The following is a 21,541-nucleotide window of genomic DNA, read 5'->3' as shown; positions in this document are numbered from 1 at the left end:
CAAACACTCCCCTCCCTCTCTTGCCAAATTATATATATGAGAAGAGGGAGTAAAGAGAACCTCTGTGTATATAAAGGGAGATGTGGGAAATTTAAAACAATTTTATGCTTGTGATTTAAAAACAAAACATCACCTTGAAATGTACTGGCGAGTTCATTCATGAAAAAATATGGCCAAGAGAAGAAGAAAAGTTTCTGGCAGGTATTTTGGATCGTGGCAGATGAACAAGCACATATAAACTTAACAGGACAAAATGATACAGAGGCATCAGCCAAAACTGTTGTGTTTAGACAAGCATGATTTTACTATTAATACAGCGGATGGAATGCTGCATTAAAGCTGCCTTTAATGTGCAAAGTGAAAGTTATACGTGTTTAAAGATATTGTAAAGAGATTTCCATTTTAACATCTGGCAAAGAGTAAATTTGCCATATGACAAAGTGTGTTTCTTGATGGTGCTTGGAAGGAGCTGTCATCCTGCCTCAGCCATACAAGCACAATTAATGCTCATCTGATTAGGTAAATATGGTGCTCCACATGATATCTCCTCACTGCACGGATGAGTGACTATTTCATTCCCTTGCCTGTCTTTACTTTTCCCCTAAGCAGTAACTTCTCTTAGCAATAATTTTCTTCCTTTTCCATGCCTTTTGTTTGGGAGGATAGAGGGTATAGAACAGGGCACAGCAAGGAGAAAACCAACGTTTTCATAGCATTTATATGGTCCTAGCCTGTCACTCCAGTTCACATCTCATTGAGATAGAATAAGAATGTTGAAGCACATATTTAGATGGTACTAAAATGTGTGGGACGAGGTGGATTCCACTTTGCGGTATCCATAGGCTGTAGCCTCAAGGATGGTTAAAAGGTGTCAGTGCCATATCTGCAGAACAGCTACAAAATAGGCAGTTACCTATTCTGGGGTGTTACATTTTCAGGAGGTGTTCTGTCCACTGCAGAAAAGAAGCTTTCTGCCTGAGAACATGGGTTAGCATCAGTTAAATGCAATGCAAGATATTTCCATGTTTTAGAGGTATTTTTTATATATCCATTCAGGTGCACACTGCCTGCTAGCATACACATCTTGCTCCTGCCATGCTTGGGTGGCACTGCTTGTGCTGCAGGAGTCTTTCCCCATACCACACTTTCTTTAAAATGGAAAATATAATGAACAGTGTTTTTCTAAGCCAGTGTTCACATCAGGGAAGTGTCCCAATTCTGCTTTATAAGTACTCTTGCTGGGGCTGCTAGAATTCAGCCTGTTATGCATACTTTGAACTAGCCTTTCTGGTATTAGCAATCCAGCTACTCAAATTCATGTGGTTTTAGCCATTGTTGTGTTTTGTCTTTTGGTATTTAAGACCTTATTGTGTGTTGTGTTCTTTCTTAGAAAGCCTCTCTGCATTCTTGATGGGTAGATGTGAAATTTTTTCTGTTTTTTTAAAAATAGGATTCCAAGCATAGGGTGTTTAAAAAGCTATAATCTGTCTCTCAGTTCTCATGCATTTATCCCCTTATTTACTCAAGTGAGTTTTTTTTATGTCATGCACTAATATTGAGTAAGGATGACAAATGGTCTTCTTGTTCTGAGGTGCTTCAGTAATGCTCTTCTGAAGACTATCATAGATAACTCCCCTGTTTTTTGCCAGATTGAGGTGATATTCTGCTCACTGTAATGTTAGGGAGAAATAATGTTTTGGAATGATCTGCTAAACTCTTAACAGTTGCTCTGCATACAGTATAACTCATTTCTCTGCTTACCGGAGCACATTTTTTTCCCATACATTATTGTACCATCTTTTAAATTTGCTGCCCTGTTCACAGGTACATGGTGAGTATGTTTAATTTGTTGCCAAAAATGCTAAGAATTACATTTTAATCTCTTGAGGTATGTTTTTCTTACCTTTTCTATGCAAAGAACACCTGTCAAGTTTCTGAAAAAAAGCTGAGACCGACTGAAAAGGTGTGTCCTTGTCAGAAAAATTTTGAGAGCTTTTATTGACATGAAAACATTACCTGTAGTGGCAGCTGTAGTCCTAATTAAACTTTATCAAACAGCAATTTGTATTACAAGTAAAGTAACTTTTAAAAAAATGAATTTTCATTTGACTGTATTAAGATATGCCTGTCAGCTGACTTCCATTAGCTTGCTCAGATTGTTGTTTGAGTTTTCCAGTTATAAATTTAATCCTACATGCACAGTGTGAACGAGTGTGCAGTCTCAGAATCCTGACATAGGGAGCATTAACCAAGGGGAAAAAAAGACAGACATGTACTTGTTCTGACAGTCACAGCCACTAAGTCATGAAATTCTTTATTTAATGAAAATAGATGCCTTGACATCTTCAATGTTATAATACGTGTTTAACTGAAACATGTTTCATTTTTCTTAATTCACTTTCAAGGAAGAAAGCAAGATAACTTAATAGAAAAGTTACATAAAACTTGTCATGGACTGGTTAGCTGCTTCCATTTTCTGATCCTTTATACAAGTTAGCCTTTAAGTGTTTGGACACTATGGACAGTCTCATGCAGTTGAATATTATGAATCTGACTTAAAAATCAAATACAAACTTTGAACATACAAGATTGGGGGTCGTGAGAGAAATCATAACTATAACTGACTAGGACTTTGAAGAATCTTAGCAGTTGTTCTAATGAGTTTTTTGGATCTCTGCCATAAATTGTAATTTTAAGAAAAGGCATAAAACTCAGGGGGATCTGATAGTATATAACTCTTCCTGAGTTAATAAATAGAATGATGTTCAGAAACCAGGTAAGATCAGTCTCATCTGTTCCTGTTGTAATATAAATGTTCCTGAATTTTTTTGGGACCTTTGATTGCCTCTGAGGACTTAAAGGTAAATTGTCCTACCATAGATAGTGCAAAATTTCTGCATGGTGTAGCAGAAATTAATTTATTGACACAGATAGGAATGGGAGATGGCTTTCTCTCTTGCTGGAGCCAGGAAAGGCTGCTGCCTGATCCAGAGCTCTCCCTTCTGGACTGTAGCAACCCCCTTGGCTCTCCAGCCACCTGACAACATGTATGTGCATGGATACCCTCATGGAGAGATTTTTTTTTTGCTACTCCCCACCAATCTGCAACTTTAGACTGCTGCTGCCTGTGCCTAAAGCCAGCACTGTTTCTGCCCCACTGGGATACCACAGAGGCTGAATGTAGCTGGAGATGTTTGGAGAGAGGCCTCCCAGGGAACCCAGGGATGCAGCAGAGGTTTTTTTCACGAATCCTGAGCACGTGTGCCATGTGCATAAGTTAATAGCAGGAGCTGCAGGTGGGAGCTGTATTCATTTTCTTTGTGCACTGACAGCCTAGTATAAACATTGTGGTGTAAAACCACAACTGTTAGCTTGTATTCCAAGATCAGTGAGCCTCTGATAGTAAAAGTATATGAAGAGAACCAATAAAAACTTGGAAAGGCTCATATAAAATATTAAAAAGACAGCTAGTGAACAGTTTGGTTTTTCACCTACATGAGGTAGTTTGGTGTTCACTTGCCAGCATTTCTCATTGTCTTGTAGAGGTTCTTTGTGAGATGAGGGAAAGTAGATTCAACTTGGTGGTGAGAGAGAAGCAAAGTGAAAATTCTGTTCTCTTCAGCAATTTTTTCCCAGATATTTCAATCTGTTTTCATTTGCAAAATCCTGATGGAATGATCTTGAAAGAATTATGCCTGTTGTTCTTGGCATTTTGCAATCTTTACTCCATGCGGTGTGAAGAACCTGCTGCTTCTCCCAAAAAATACGAAATAGAATGGAGATTTATCTTGGATGTGTTCCAGTGTCATTCCTTAAACCTAACATTTTATGAGCTCTCCCATTTTCCCTCTGATTTCTCTCCCTTCCCTCCCACCATGCTCCTTTGCAACAACCTTTCCAGGGCCAGGGATTTCACTTTCTCACTCCTTTCTGCATGCAGTGAATATGTGACTGTATAGATATAGAAAGATTAACATGCTTCAAAATGGCAGTTCAAAAGTATTTTTACGCTATACTAGCAACTACTCTGCTTTTGACTCAGCCAGAAGTCTCAGTGTGTTATTGCTATTTGGGGTTTTGTTTGTCTTTTTTTGAGAAGTATGGTCTCCTGTGTTGAAACAATTTGGTTCTATTAGGATCCTTCTAATTAATGAGCATGTGCTTACATAAGATAAAGTATACATATAAATATTTGACAGCTTATTAAAAATCCCAATTTTTTACCCAATTTGAATGTGTATTATCATAGAAGTTTCTTCTGATTTGAGGTCTCAGTTGCAGAGCAGTCAACTATCCTTCTGGTTGAGACCTGATGTGAGATTAATTTCACAGAGGCTGCCCTTCTGGACATGAAGTACGTTTTTTATCAGTCTGTCATATGTTCTAAATCTTTGCAGTTTTCTTTTGGAATAGCATATATATTTTGACTCCCCTTATGAGACAATTGATGATCTCTTTCATTCCTAACACCTTTCATCTAGTTCTGTGGTATGAATTAGTTACCTATTAACCTTAAATAACAATAATAAAAAAATTAAACAGCTACAAGTTTTACTGCTATGGAGCAACGACAAAGAGCTTTGGCTTTGCTTTTGAGCCTGACTTCTCAATTAATTAATGTAGAGCATTTTTTTACCCCTTAAAATAGATAAAAGCATCTTGAATAACCATTTGGTGGCTGCCAGTGTCGCTGTCTTCTTGACTTCCCCATGCCTCCTTTTCATGGGAAATAAAGTCATACCAGGTATTTGTTGCTGAATTGTTTCCGTAAGTGCTTCTATGGTCACCAATATTCTGAAAATATTCTAGGCAAAACATCCAGCTTAAAGATGGATACGTAATCTACTGTGTAATATCATGCTTCTTGCATGATATTATATAGTAGATTATGAGTTGTGTTTCACAGTTTCCAGTGTCCACATATAGCTGCTTTAAGAACTTGCCAAAGCTGCATCCAATTACTTTGCAAGGTGTGAGAATTGTTTTGTATTTCTCTTCAGTTGACATTTTTCTGGGGGTGGCTATTTTCTCAGTTAGAGGACCTAGCATTCTGTCGTCTTTTAATGCATTTTTGTCTAGAACAGGGAATTTGAGGCAATATTAAATGCTGTCTTTTCTCAGTTTTCTGTTGACTGAAGTCAGTACCCCACAATTAATTTTTTAGGGATTTTTAATGTTTTGATTTCCACAATTAAAAGCATGATATTTTTTTTCTGAATCTCACGCTCTGAATCTCACACTCTGAATCAGCCAAAAGTGATTCAAACAGCAGTAGGAAATATTATCTAAAATTCCTACAGTAATCTTTGAGAGAAGAGATTCAATATAAGAGTTAAGGTAGGTGTCTAGAAAGATTATTGATTTGATCATGCCTATTAGTGTGTTTATTAAGCTGCTTAGTGCCTACCATCTTGCTAGGTAAGATTCCAGATAATGTTTCCATGAAAAATGTACAGAATTGGTAAACCAGGTTAATGGCAATTTAAGGCAGCTACTTCAAAGGTGACAGTTGTTCCTGTCATTACTTGAGCTGTTCTGCAGACCTGCAAATCTTACACTGCACATTTTTGGAGTCTTACATGCAGCACGTCCTCTGTAACTGAGCAAGGGCTTCTTTGGGTCTTGCAGAATCTGCTTGGATGGGGCAGATTCTAGGCTCAGCTGAAGATGAAAACTCCCTGAGACTCGTGGGGAAACCTATGGCTGAGACAAAGGAGTTAGAAGAACCCCAGAATTCTTAGTTGATCAAAGATAACCTAAGTTTAGTAAAATTTAGTTAACTTAAAATCCTTTCTTGTAATTATAAAATTACGTTTGATACTGTGGTTATGGGTTTTTTTTTTCCTTTATTGTAAACTAATACAATGAATCGGGGCTGCTTCTGTTTTCATATTAGGAATGACTATCATCATTAAATATCACTTGTCTTCCATGATGAAGCTTATAATTCACATCTGGAAAGTTCTTTGGTGTCCGGGGACAGAATGATGAAGTATTGCCATCCATCTTTCCATTTACATTTTCCATCTCTGATTTTTCTTGTCCCCTGAACCAAGTAGTCTGACAGCCTGTGCTCTGGAATAAAGCAATTATTGTCACTTCTCAGAGAGTATAATAACCAAAGGGTTTTGAAACCAGTGACAGATTGCCAGCTTCCTTAGTAAGGTATGTCTTATATTGAGGAAAAAGTGATCTGTTCTGTCCCCATCCAAATTATTTGTTCACATTTAAAATAAATGGAGCAGGTTATTTATGCTAAAGCAAAAATTAAAAATCAGTTTGTATTGTGAAATTATATTAAGTAATAAAAAGGCAGCAACAATTCCTGTTGTCAATTTTCTTTCTGCTCTTCCCCTGTTTCTTGATTATAGGAAAATTATAAATCAGCACACAAAAAGAATCCTGGAAAAATGGAAAACAAGGCACCAACAAGCATTTCTGTTTGGATCTCATTTGTAAATTGAAGTTAATTTTTTTAAGTTGCAGGGCATGTTCCACCCTGTGTTATCTTCTATGCATCAGTGATGTCTAAATTTGTTCATTATGTGTGTTTGTAACTATATTTGTACCATCTGGCTGACCAAAATGCTATTTTTGAACATAAGCACAAAGGTGGTAAGCATGATTGTTATTTATCGGTTGGCTTTTTTTAACCTCTCTGAACTGTCTCTACTCTCTAAAAGCTTTTCTCTTTTTTTTCCCCCCCCACTTTTGCTCAGAGCACATTTGACACACAAACAAAAGTGACTTTTGTCTTGTAATGGAAACAAGCCAAGCTGTTTGACATACTGACAGGTGGGATATTATTTAGTGCTGCTGAAATTTGGGTTGTATGGGGTGCTTTGTTCCTCCCAGATTGTGTTTTGACTTGCATGTTTCTCACTGCTATTGTAGCATTAACCTTCTTTATTGGACTTGGAACATGCCTGCAAGAGTTAGCTGTATAAATGACATCAAGGGTTTTTTTTTCCTGCATTGTTAACATGTTTCTAAAACAAATTATACAACAGGAGTTAAAAAGTTTTCCTTTTGTATGGTTTTTTAATTGCCCATTATATTTAAGTGTATTTTTCCCCCCTTTCACACTTAGTGTGGAATATACAGCCAAAAATAAAATATTTGCATTGTGTTTTCTTCAGCAGTGTTTGTTAAAACTGTGCCTCTAAAACTGAAGAGTAGGGAGTACTCTGAGGGTAGGGAAAGGATCAGTACTTGTTTGCTAAGTATTTGGAGTTTTCTTGTCTGTTTGTTGGAGTCGAGCAGTTGGTTTTGATTTTGGTACTGGCAGAGTACACGTTCGTTATCTCTGTGCAAGAGTCCCCCAGCAGGAAACAAGACATGATGGCATATTTATAACAGTGTAAGTAGGAAAGAGATGATGGCCAGTAGATGACTAAGGAAATGCTGTTGTTGGTTTTATGCTATGTGGTTCTTTAGGCTGTTGCTGTCGGTACATTTGTTGTTGCATATCATGGTTGTAAAGGCACGTGAAAGGTAAGGTCTTCTCTAAGTCAGAAATGCTCAAGGTAAGGGACCAGTTTATTTAGTTTTCCTGGAGTTTTGAGTTGGGTGCACTTCCAGTGGACTCCAGCACAGCCAAAAGTTCTGCATGAGACTGCCAACTGACATACTTTTAGGCTTCCCAGGTGCCCAGCATGCATTATGGACTGCAGTCCCTACCTGGCTGCCATGGGGGGACAGCACATCCATCAGAAGTTCTCTAGGAACTTCTGCTGAACCTCCATTTCATGGGAATAAAAATCTGTTGGCCCATGCTAGGGATGGGCTCCTGTGTTCCTTGTTTTATTATTCCATTAACCATTGTCCTCATTTTTTTAATAGCCTTTAGTTTTCAAGCAGAGAAAACACATAGAAATCATAGTGTGGACTGAAAAAGACCTTAAAGATCAAGGAGTTACAGCCTCCTTGCCATGGGCAGGGACACCTTTCACTCTGCCAGGTTGCTCAAGGCCCCATCTAACCTGGCCTTGAACACTTCCAGGGAAGGAGCATTCCCAACCTCTCAAAATGGCCTAAACCAAATTTTATTAGTATTTTGCAATTTGGGAGAGTTTTCTGTGAAAATGAAAAAAGATGAATTTTTAGTTTGGTGATGGTAGTGAGATGCAAATGATCTACTCAGGACCCCTTGTGTTCAGGTTATGTTAGGCTTTGTATGTTAAAAGAAGTGCTCAAATGTTGAAACAGACTGGGCAGCACAGGGCAGTCTGAAGATTTGGGTGGATGTTGAACTCCTCTAGAGTAGAGGATTTCTGGTTGAAGAATGCCTCTTCAACTTCTTTAGCTTCTTCAGATTCTGAGTTATGAAGCAAAAGAAGGTAAGGCTTAAAATTTGACAGCAAGAACCCAGTTTTCTGAGAGTTAAATATAAGTCTTGAGTAGGTAAGGCAAACCAGAAACTTTGATTTGTGATACAGAAAGCAGACAGGAAGAGAGAAAGAGGAAACCTGCTCTCTTTTGCATCTGTGAATGTTACAACCAAATATTGTGTAATGTTGATACTGTGGATTAATCCAGAGTTTTCAGTTACTACTGTATCTGCATCTTGAAATAAATGAATACATTTTTGAGCTAGCAAGGAACTGGAAAGAGCTCTCAGGAAGTCAGGTCTCTGAATTAAGAAGAGATTGGTAGGAAGTGAATTGGTGATTTCACAAAATGTGATTTCCAGACTCTCTTCATTTAAGTTGCCATTAACAATTTTGGCTTCTGAGAAATTGTCTAATCCCATTATAATGTAGTTTTGCTCTTGTCTTAGCTATCTGTTGTGTAGCTTGTTTTCTGCAGTTGCAGTCTCAAATATGTCTTGATTACCTTCACCTTATGTACGTTCTTTAGTAGGTCTTCCTTCCTTACAGTGAGGTAGGCAGATGAATGAATTGTAACAAGCCAGTGCTTGAATTTAAGATGCAGTTCTTAACTGCTGTGTGCTCCTCTAGTGTGATGGTAAGTTATGTGAATTGGTGTGGCATGGAAGAAATTGGAAGGTAGCAATTGGTGTATACAGTGACCCATGAAAACTGATGCTGCAGAAGTTTGTACTTGGTTTATGCCATTGTAATTTGCTTTTTTTTTTTTTAAATGTGCTTTGTAAGATGGTGAAAATCTCAGCATTTGCTGCCATAACAAGTCTTTTCTGGCTTTCATTGAAATAAATTCAATAAAAGAAGCAGATAAGTACAATTTTTAATGTAAAACAGAATCAAGTGGGGAAAAAATGGCCACTGAAGCTGAATTCAAATGAAATTATTGTGTTTACAAATAAAGTGGTGGAATGAAGCAGCTAGGATACCTGTTTGCTCCTCCATGTGATCTACATTAAGGGTATGGTACATATGCTGTATAATTATATAAGTGTTACATATGTTAGCAACTCAAAGAACATTTAAAGTTGCCATGCTAATACGATGATCACTAAGCAGAAAGAGCAACATACAAAATGATCATATACATCTGAAAAGTAAATTACTTCCCTGTGTCCACAAACGTGTCCGAAGATTTTGTGCAAAGTGTACAATGCTGATAAATAATAACCTGGAGTTAAAAGGCATGAGAGCTAGAACTTCGGGGTTCATATTTCAAAATGTATAAACCTTTGCAACTCTGTTGAATGCAAGAGAAGCTACTGACTTAGAGCTATGGTAATGTATTGAAAGCAAAGCAGAAAGCATTCCATAAAATCTGAGTTCATATATGTTTTCTAAGACTTATTTTACAAATTATTTCAATGAGGACTATGTATGAATTTCATTTATTGTAGCATGTTTTGAGCAGGAGAGTTGACTTGGAAAGGCCATCAGAACAATGGAATGGGTGGAGAGACCTATTGAGAGTAATTTTTTTTGTTATATTATTTTAATATTTAGATTGAAAACAAGAAAGTTGCAGGCAATCAAATAACCAGTTTCTTTTACACTTATTAGATGATATAAATTTTTTTGTAAAACAGTTTAATAAATTGCATATAGGTATTACTATGGGGTAAAAGGGTAATGAAAATGAAATTTCCTAGTCCAACATGCTTGGTGGCAAATTTCATATTGATTTAAAATTGGTGAATTTCTCCAAGGTAAGAGAATTGTGTTTAATATGTATGTAGCACTTTATAAGTTGAACCTGATTATCTTCTCAGCAAAAGACTTTCTAAAGAATATCTAATATTGTGTCTGTATTACCCAAAAATATCAATGCAAGGCTGAGAGAGTGACCCTGTTATGTTCATGATGTTTTCATGAGACAGCTATGAAAAATGAGACTTCCAGATCAAACATAATAGCAAAATTAGTAGTTTTAGAAGCCTGACATCTCAAAATTAAAGGCCGCATTTTGAAGATAGAGGCATTCAACCATAGAGACCTTTACAGTATTGAATAAGACAACTATGTGACTTAATAAAATAATTGCAATCCTAAATCCTGGACAACAGAATAGCTGGAATCGAAACAGAATGTGTACTGTGGTCTTTTTGGTTTAGGTGACCTGAAATGAACTCCAGCAGTGATAACGGCAAGCAGGAGATATTGATAAATGTCTTGTTGAAAAATCAAACATGAAATCTCTTTGAGTGTTTGAAATGAAATATTCCCACTCATACTTTTGAGTAAAAGAAAGGGAAAATCCCACTCAGTTAAATAGAACTGCTCTAGTAGGAGTATGATTACTTTCAAAATTAGGTTTCAATCTTTCAGGTGATTAAATTCTGTAGAAAACTCATCCCCACTTTTTTTTATCTTGCAGCTGCACTGCAAGCATTACTTGAGAATTTTCTGGTGTGGGAAGCAGACCTGTTTGTTTGTTATGATTGTATAGCTTGACAGAGAATCAAAATATGTGCTGTAGGTAACAAGGCTTGAAATATACTTAGTGAAGAGGCTAAAACACCTGCTGGGGAATGAGAGGGAATTTGGGGTGTCTAAACTTAAAAGACATAGGCAATTCCATCTAGATGGTGGAAGCACCATCTTGTTGGAGAGCCTCAGCCTACCCGTGGTGAATGTGGTTCCCCTAATTTTTGTCTGAGGAAGCATGAACCATTTCTTGGTCTGTATCATAGTTTTGACTACATTGGGCTGTGGATTATGCTTTCTTTGTATTTGTTGATTTATTTGTATTTCTCTAATAAATTGACCAATTTCCAAAAGAAGATGTACCTTTGGAAATCTTAACAATGAATAGACTTCCTTGCTGAAGGGAATGAACATCCTGCTGCTAATGGAAAATATGCAAGGACTCTTAATACACAAACTTTTTTTGTCTACAATCTTTTCTCTTGTCACGTCTCTGAAAAAACATTTATCATACCTTATTGCCTACTTTTTTCCCCTTATTCAAAAAAAACCAACAAATTGCAGTGTTGTGTGATGAAGTACAGTATGCATGGCAAATCCCCTGGCTTATTTTGTTCAGGCAAAAGTCAAACTGAGAGTTATGCTTTCAAGATCTTGGAATTTCACTCTGGAATTTTTTTCTGTTAGAAATCAATATTTGAAGTTAATGAAACTATTTTTTTTTTCCTTCTGATTAGGCTTTTTTCTCTCTGGAGTAGTTCAATTGCTAACAGAAACAGGCAACTTCTACTACCATCCAAGATTTTCAGCCCATAGTGGTTTAGGAAAAAATAAACTTAGGAATCACTTTCAGTGTTTGATTCATACTTTATCACCATTATTCATGAAATCTTTTGAAGGAAAGGTTTGGAAGCTGACCTGATTCCTGAACCTCAAACTGACATTTACTAAATGTACTTATGTAGGAAAATGTTTTATGTAAAACAGTGTTTATTCATAGTTCAAACTTAAATAAGTTTATCATTCTTCTGCACTAGTATAGTAATGATAGTGCTTTAACTAATCTACTGCCACTTCTACAGCAGGAATTTGGCTAAATGTAAATCAGGACCATGAACTTCCTCAAAAAACTTCTTGGTTTGTTCAGCGTATTTTTATGGCTAATTGATTACCTGCAATTTTCTGTTGCTCTTGGATTAAAAAAATATATGCTTTGATAATAGCTTTAAAAGGAATTTTGTTTCATATTAACCATCCAAAATGTTAGCTGTTCTGTATTTTTCTTAGAAATATTTTTTTGTCCTGTTTGCCTTGGATTTTTTTTTCCCTTGTCTGGTGTGTCTTGTCATTAAATTCTGGAGCTTAAACCAACAGAGAAACAAAGTCTGAATAGGAAACAGCCCAATCAGAAAAAGCTAAAACCACCTGGTGGCCTATTGCTTCTAAACATAAAACATACCTTTCAAATTATTCCCAAAAGAATTTCAGGAAAACGTTTTAGAAATGATGACTAGAAGCACATTTTAATGTAATATTTTAAGTGACTGGCTTTTCACCGAGTCTGGCCCTGTAAATGTGATGGATCAGTTCTGAAACACCTGCATTGAAGTGAACCAGTGATTCCTTTCAACACCTTAAACCACTGACCAGGTCCTGCATCTCAGACAGCAAATGTAAGTAAAGGTCATGATGTCATCACTCTGCTGTGAGGGTGCCTGGATTAAAATGTTCTGCTATCCAGGGAGGGGGACCCAAGGAAAGAGGAAGGTGGGGGTGGATCTGTCATCCCTGAAGCAGGATTTTGCAGTGAAAATACCACAGCCGTCATACCCAGACATGACAGCATGCAGCAAGATTGCTACACAAAATCAGACTTACAATGCACAGTGGGCCAAGTGACAATAGGGTAATTGTTGTGCACCAAGAGGCTTAGAAATAGACTTCTTATGCTTAATACCTGCAAAAGTTCCTTTGAGTGGGGCATGTATAAAGGCAACATTATGCACTAGGTTATAGGTTATTGCACTCAAAGTGCTGTGAATTTATTTTTTTTTTGCTAACGTGCCAGAATGCAGGTCTGTTGCACTCCCCACATCCTTTTTGGAATCGTGTGTCAACTGAATTTCACTGATAGCCCTTTGGTGATCTTTTGCCCAAATTCTGACTAGGGCAGATGTATAGTTTTGCAGCTACTGGCTCTGAATAGGATGTCCTTTGGTAACATGTGCAACACGGATTTGCTGTTAACCTGCATGTGTCTCTCTGGGGAGACTTGCACATTACTGAGGTGACAGAAACTGTTGGCCTTTAAGGGAAGCAGGTTGGGAAGGGCAAGAAGGTGTTGTTCAGGTAATTATTGAATTTTAAAGTTGCTCATGATATGCAGAGACAAAAGAAAACAGCATGTTTTATTGAATTGGTTTTGCTCCACATTATACCATGTTATACTTAGGATTATGTTTTTGTAGATATTATGTGCAGTTATTGTTGTTGTTATCACCACCACCAATAATAATAATAGTAATAATTTTACTTCCTGTCAGGTGTCCTAGCAGATAAGTATTTGTTCCACCTGGTTTAATTCTAAACTGTACCATTCATGCTTATGAACTGTGTAAAAGGCTTGATGTTTTGGTGATATGGAGGTACATATTTGCACATGTCTAACATACATATGTTCTGAAACTCAAAGTACATTTTGCCTGATATTTGTTAAATAGTTTGACTACATTCCTTATTATTTTAACTCAGACTGGTACTATTTTGTGACACATAACCTCACAAATTATTTTCCATTTCTTCTTACTCAAATTAGGTTTTTAGCATCCCATCTTGAAAATGCAGAATGCAATTTTTAAGTAACGGAGTAAATATTGAAGGATTAGATAGAAAGTAAAATATAATACCTGTTTTAATAACACCATTAGGATATTTTAGGAGCAAAAGTAGTCTATTTGTGGCCTTCCTCACCACTGGGGTTTAGTAGCAATAATTGTGAATGGCTTGACAGAGCATAGCCTGCTGGTTTTGGTTAGCCTGTGTGTCATTCTCGTGCGTAGAATCACTTCTTGTTTCAGCTACTTCAGCATAATTTAAGAGTGACCAAATAAAATTAATTTCTGTGAAATGACACTTATCTATCAGTACTTCAAATTTTGCACTGTTTTTTCCTCTGTCTGAAGAGGCTCTGAAGTATCAGTACCATTGTGTTGAAAATGTTTTCATTAGAGAAGCTTTCTTTTTCAATGCATTGCTATGCTATGAATCATTAATGCTAGAAGTCTGCTATTAACTTTACCTATTTTTTTCACTCTTAACCTGTGCTAAGGGTTGTCTAGTTTGTTAGACTGTCAGTGTTTGAAAAGCAATGCTGTCAATTCTAATCCATAAAGTATATGTTACAGAGATCTAAGTGAAACAAACATAAATTTAGCTGTGATATGGGCCCTTCTCATTTAAATTTGCCAGCCCCCAAAAGTACATTTGGTAAGAGCATATTCCTTGCCCTTTCTAAGAAGTGCATTGAGGACAGAGTGAAGTTGGAGATTATTTTCTTTTTAATGTAGCAAACAAACACAGCTGTCCTCCTGCCACGAGAAAGATTCTCCACCAACTGGTGACCTCTGATCTTTGATGTCATTGTATTTGACCTTTTTTTGGTATGTGGCTTTGTAAACATTTTATTGTATGACTGCTGTGTTTTTTTATCAACAAGGTATAATCACAAATATGAATATCACCATAAATATCCTAAGTAACTTGTTTATAGAAGTGTTGTTCTTCTCTGGTCTCCTCCATGCAGGAGGAGCAGGAAGAGAAGTGCTGGAAGTGACTCTTGTGTCTTTCTTGCCTGGCATTGGATGTTCACATATTTAAAACTCTGGGCCCTAAGTTGTTTATATTTCCCAAGGAAGTTTAAAAAAAATCTGTTTATTTCTCCAAGGAAACCCATATTAGTAAATTTTTTACTTTCCAATAAAAATCATGGTTCCCATGAGTATGATTTTTTAGGATGAATAAAAATGTTGTTGGATATTGCCTTTGATGCGTAACATGCTCAGAAATAATTTTGCTTTTTTCTGTGGAAATTCATTTTTCCAGCATATAAACACACAGTAAGTTTGCAAACAATAGTCAGTTACATAGATTACTCTGAATTAATAGCTATTAACTATACCCACTGTTAGTTTAGGTAGTAGTAAACTCTCACCCAAAGGAAAAAGATACCAAATGTGCAGGCTTAATCTTCTATTTACGGCTCAGCGTTTTTACATTTAATTTACATTTGTAATAAGAGATTCCGTAATTTGAAAAGTAAGTGTGATTTTAAAAGCTGCATCATAAACATAGCTGCCAGACAAATGGTACTGCTTTTTGCAAATACTCCATTAAAACAAAGTAGAATAAATTGGTGTTCTCGTCATCTTTTCAATTTGTACTTATAATCATTTTACTAGTCCTATAGCAGGTTTGTAATTTAATACTATCTTTTTTGGGCTGAAAAGGGAGGATAGGTTTGCAAATATAGTGTATTGAGTTTCTGCAGAGGTATTCTCACTGTGGTATGATAATCTTGCTCTGGCTTTAAGAATAAAAGCAGAGATTTGAAATGGGATAGTGTAAATTTCAGAGCAGGAAGCCAAAAGATGTATGTTTTTATATGGACTCTGGCCAATGTCAATTGCATAAGAACAGTAATCTGGGGCGTGACTTGGGTATCAGTTTTGTTACACATTCAAACTGTTTCTAAATCTTATTTATTTTTTTAATTGTTGGAATTTTCCCAAATGTAACAAAGCCAAGCAATTCATACTCTCATATTCTTTGCCAGTAACTGAAACATGTATCATAATTAAAGGCTGGAATAAGGCTGATTTGTTTTATAATTTTGTTGGGTGTTTTTTTTTTATCACTTTAAAAAGGATTCTGACTGGGATTTCCCTTAGAAAGGGAGGAGAAAAATACATTATTGGCATTCCATGTTATTGTTTGCTGGAAAAGCATCTCCCTGCAGCGAGGTAAAGTTAGTTTTAAACTGCACAGGGATTGGGGTCAATATAAACTGGCCACCTAATACTGTCATATCCTGCAAATATTTTCTTTTCATGACTGAAAATGATAATTTCAGGGCTGTGACTTATTTATTTGTATGTATCTTTCCAACAGGAAATTAGATTATCTTAATTGAGATAAATACTTTTTATTCATAAGTACAGGATTCTGCTTTTTACAGGCATATAATTTAAATTGGAGGATTTTAATTACTGAAGAAGGTTAAGCATAGTAAAATGTAAGCAAGGATATTCCTTAGTTTTCAATAATTTTAAACTTTCACAAAGTTGGTTCATTCTTCTCCATGCTGCTGTTTTCTATATAATAGTAATTTTGGGGGGAAGTTTAAATGAACTACTGTATGGATAATAAAAGGAAATGGCAAAGGAACCTGTAATGCCATTTATCAAAAAAAAGGTTGGGAAAAACTTAACTAATCCCTTTCCTAGCAGTCCTAAATTTGTCTTGTGGAGCATCTGAGTTCCAACTGTGTTCCTGACAGCCCACCCAGGGCAATAATGTTCTCCACATTTTTCTTTCTCCTGCTGAGTCTTACATTGTCCCTTGGTGATTTGAGGAAGAAGGGAGCAAGGGGGATGATGGCAATTCTGGAATTCCTGGAAAAGAGTGACAACCAGCTACTGGGAAGCTGAAGGAAGAATGTAAATTTTAATGGAGTACAGGATGAAGGCACCTGCATCATGGGGAGGATGGAAATTGTGTGCAGGCATGCTGTGCTCTGAAGACCAGCCCTGTGTGTTCAGCTGGTCAGCAGCAGGGATCAGGGGAAGAGAACAATGTCTGTGCAGGGAGGTGATGATGCTGTGCCTGGTGCTCTGGTTATATCCAACTCACCTGTTTGATTCCTCAAAATCATGCCAAGGTGTGCTGGCCTGGTGGGATGCTGAGAGACATCACTTCTGCTAATAAACTTCCATTAATCCTAAGGAAGAGTCCCCATCTCTTGGTGGTTTGAATGCTTCACGAACAGTGGTTCAAATAGTTGGAATTAGGAACAGGAAGAGTGGGTCAGCAGTTGTCTTCCAAGAGAAAAGATGTTCACAAACATTAATCTGGTTTAGGTGGACTAACAAAAGATATTCTTCCTTTAATCTGTTCACTCTGCAGGCTTCAACAGACACATTGGTTTGCAGATACTGTCACCTTTTACCTAGGTCTGCCTGAGTTTGGTCTTGGTTTGATGAGATTTTGGAAACTATTTTTATGGGCCAAAGCAATACTCAAGCTTGTTAATTATAAGCAAGTCCTAGCATTTGGAAAGTTTTAAAACTCAGCAAGGATAGATTTTTGGTAAGATCAGCAAATCCATGTTCCTGGCCTGTAACCCACACAGTCATAACTTTTTGCTGCTACTTGAAATTCTGTAGGCAATACAGCTTTTCCAAAATTGTTGTAGTTTAAAATGTTTAAAACATTGGGGGAAAGTTTTCCTAGCTTCAATTTTGCAAAAGCCCTGAGCCGTATCTTAAGATAAACTTGAGAAAAACAAAACAAAAACCTCCACAGCCTTAAGCAGAATGCAAATATGGAAAATACTGGTTTCACAAATGGTTAATGTCTGGCAAAAACTGGCTGAAGACAAAACCTGACAGTAGAGCATATGAAGCAAGGCTGTGTCTTTGTGTGAGTGAGAGCACACTGGTGGTGTGATAAGAGGAGGTGTGATTTCAAATTAGTTTCTGAGTTTTAGCAGCTGAAGCTCTGTTTCAGGAGAAAACTTCCTTCCCTGTGGTCAGATTTGGTGAAAGTAATTGTATTTCCATGAAACTTAGGTGTGTGAGCACCCTGGAGAATTTAGAATCTAGACTTGAATAATGAAGTAGGTAATTATGATATGCTGCAACAGCATTATTAATCTTCAAGTTTATTTTCCTCATGAGTAATAAAAGTAAGTTAGTAGGCTTAAGATTTTTTCCCATGCTTCTTGGCAGACATTTATTGTGTGAAAAATGGCTTAAAATATCTGCTTTGATAGCATCTTTAACTCAGATTGAGTTCAATGTGTTTATTAGACTCAATTGTGAAGATTCAGATAAATTTCTGACAAGCTCATGTTTTCAGAAGACCAAAAGTGTTGCTGCTTGAGAAACTACAAAGACAGTATTCATTATCTTGGAACTGATCTGGCATCACTGAAAGAAGCATTATTTTTGCTTTTTGTAGGTGAATATTTCCTTTTTTTTTTTTTGTGCAGCTTACTTTGCATCTTTCTCCAATTCCTGTAAAGAATGAAATAAGATTTATCTTTATTACACAGATACTCTGTCCTTGGAGATATTCAGAACATGCCTGTGGTTGCCCTGAGAGAAACTGGTCTTGCTTTCAGAATATTACAGGTCTTTTCCAACCTCTATTATTCTATCACTGATGCAGTGGAAATTTTATACATGAACATGCATAGACCCTTGGTTCTACATGAAGGATTGAAAGTGTAACAAAGAGCTTAATCATTAATTGTTTGGCTTAAGAAATAGAAAGAATGTGGGCAGTGGAGTTACTCTATAGAGCGTACATGAATCAAACACACTTGATGGGAAGAGCTATCATTTTGCCAATGTCATAATTTTTTTCTAATTTGTCCAAAAAGGACAAATTTATATGAAGTTCAATGCATAAAATTAAATTAAAAATAAGTCAAAATCAGAAATGAAGTGTGAAAAAAATAAGTGTAATATATATCTTGTCAGAGTATGCTGTGTAAGCAGTTCAGTAGAAGATAGAATGAATACATTTAGTTAATTTTGTGTCTGCTTTGTGGACTGAATGAGCTTTCTATTGCTCCTTTTGCATTGTCTGCTTCCTTTGCATAAGATCAAGAAGAGATAACTAGGAAAGATAATTTTTCAAAGGGAGAATTACAGTTATTTAATTTTACTGAAAATTTAATTATATGTAGCTGTGTATTTCATGCTGCATTTCCCACATAACTCAGCTGATTATATGTGGTCATTAAAAGCATACGATTTTTTTTTTCTCTAACTCTTAATTCCAGAAGTCCCATTAGACTACGCAATAGTTCTGTCACAGACCTGGCACATTATTTGTTAGAAGTGGCTCTAGGTACGTCTTTAGAGCTTTTAAAATCCTTATTCTATAATTTTTGAGCTTGGTTTACTACTTATTTCTTCTGTAGTTACTGCAGTAGTAAAAACTATTATTGTCAGAATAAGCAGGCAAGTAGCTTGTCTTTGTCAGAGAAAAAAGCTGGGTTTGAGTGTAGGGAGGCTTGATGATGATGTGTAGAGGGCAGGTTTCACACCCAAGCATAATATTGTCATCAATGAAAGCTTTAAACTTCAGAACTAGCAGCTGAAAGGTGTGTGTTCCACTAGCATGATGGAAAACCTGCTTCGTAGCATGCCTTGCTTTTTTGTGTAACACAATATAGGCTTAGATAGCTGTCAAAATACTTTTTTACAGAAATATGTAGCCTTCTTGAAAGCTGAATTTTTGCTTACTTCATTGGTTTATCCCTTAAAATATATTAAATAGTGAGATGGCAAAATATTTGAAGATTTATTTTCTTCTTAACCCCTTCCCATGGAATTTTATTGTGTGTTAGGAGTTATGTTGAGAAGAGGACAGACAGTGCAGTTGTGTGGGGTGTGTTTTCTGTTATGTTTTTTTTTGGTTGTTGTTTTTCAAAATCTCTGTTGGCACAGCACTTAGGAAATTAGAGAACTACAGAAAACTACAGAGTTTTCTGTAGTTCTCTAATTCTGAGTTATTAAATTTTCAATTTTTTTTTTTTATAGTAATGTGAGCATTTATATTTCATGTTGAAGAAAGAGTATGCCTGGATGGGGTCACTTTTTTCCTGCAGCACACACAACTCCTAACTCTGTGGAGGGAGCTGAATAAGTTTGATTGCAAAATGGCTGGTTGACCAAAAAAACAAATCTCACAAGAAAGCTCTCTAATAGGAACAAGACAAATCTGGTCAAGTGCATTGCTGGTCCCCCTCTTTGTCTTAGGTTACAGGACTAGCTTTTAAATCTGTGAGGGACCTCTGCTTTGTTCCAGTGTTGATGTGTTCTCAGGGCTGTGTTTCTCACAGAATCTAATCCTTGGAGATTCAAGCCATGCTTTCTGTGCTGCTCTTAGGGTGCCTGAACTACTCTCTGTGAGCTGGATACCAGAATACTCCCCTGAATTATTGTGTGCTGTGACTAATGAGTAAATCTAAGTCCAGTCCACTGTCTTGGTCTTCAAACTGTGATGACTCAAAAAAATTTCTACTTTGGGTTTTCTAGGCCTGTTCTAGATATTTAACATGTTTGTATCTGTAAGAAAAGAGGGAAATGGTCTGTCTTCTGTTTTGGCCCTGTAATAACTATTTTATGTTAAAAGCTGATATTTTCATGATCACAGATCATTTGACATGAGTTCTTTAGAAGGACACAAGCATAACTAGTTCACAGTGGCCAGAGGACAAAGTTCCTGGAAAAAAGAACATCTATTTGAAGTAGGACCTTAATGTCATTCTCCTGCTCCATCTTTTCCATCCTACCTCAGTGATATAAGTGCTGCATGGAAGCAAGAATTTTCTTCTCTCAGTAGCATAATTTTGGTGGTCCTTCCCATCTGGTCTGCCCACCTCAGAAGCTTCAAGAACAGCACAGCATCCTGCCTGCTAATATGATCAGTCCTATAAGCAGCTGGTGAGGCCCTTCATTACTTGTTCTACAGTAACATGTATGACATCTTGTTAGGCCTCATTCCTGACATATAAAAAGCATTTTTCCTGAGGTAGAATTTAAAATCTAAGTTAAAACAAGTAACAGGTGGCACTTGACAAGAAGCCAGAGCACAGTTTAGGGTCTGGAGACGGGGGCATCACCCTTCATAGGTGATCAGAGTATTCAGAACCTTCAGTATACATACTGCTGGCTGTACAGCAAGATCTCTCTTACTCTGTGCAATATGAAATCGATTCTATTAGTTGTCTGGCTTTAATAACTATAATCACTTCAGAGGGGATTTATTTTGACTAAATAAACACAGTAGTTTTCAATTAGGCCTTTACACAATCAGATTTCTGTTCTTCTAGTCTGGTGTAAAAAGAAAAAATAAATCATCAACCACTTTTTGGTTTTGCTGTACCAAGTTTTTAATGAAGGTGATTAAGAAAGCTTAGGAAGTAAAATGGTTGAACACTCTTTTCTTGCTAAGAACACAATAAAACAAACACTGTAAATTTTCTGAATATTAGCACAATATGCTTTTAGTTAAAATATAAGGAGCACTGCTACTATTCTGCTCTTCACTTGCACTTCCACCTAGCTTTTCTTAAAAATTAACATGCTTTATGCTAAAAAAAACGTCTGGCTAGCTACTAATTGTGAAGAGGGTGTCTGGTAGGATTTTTCCTTTAAGTAATTCCTAACCAGCTTTTCAGAATTCTACCTGTATTTCTGTGTTCCCTGTGTAGTAATCTTTTGATGCCTCTGCTAATGTTCTAAATGTGGATATTTAGAAATTACTTGTTTGAATAAATGCAGGCAGAAAAATTACTTCTGATCAGTTTGGTCAGACAGTGGTATGTGAAAAGGCTAAGCAAAAATACTTAAATTTATTAAAGACGTGCATCCATCATACTATTAAAATTTACTGAAATAATTCCTGCTGATTTTTGTATTACTGTTATCTTTGTACAATTG

General features: G+C 36.5%; 1 protein-coding gene across 4 annotated transcripts in view; it reads left to right on the top strand.

Moving 5' to 3' along the window:
* Positions 1-21,541, top strand: part of GMDS (GDP-mannose 4,6-dehydratase) — a 406,491-nt gene that overhangs the window by 90,776 nt on the left and 294,174 nt on the right. The gene's annotated exons all lie outside the window — the stretch shown is intronic.

This window comes from Passer domesticus, chromosome 1, assembly GCF_036417665.1.
Source record: "Passer domesticus isolate bPasDom1 chromosome 1, bPasDom1.hap1, whole genome shotgun sequence".
NCBI classification, from domain to species: Eukaryota; Metazoa; Chordata; class Aves; order Passeriformes; family Passeridae; genus Passer; species Passer domesticus.
Note: the sequence above shows the minus strand (reverse complement) of the source record. Positions and strands in the feature narration are given on the sequence as shown.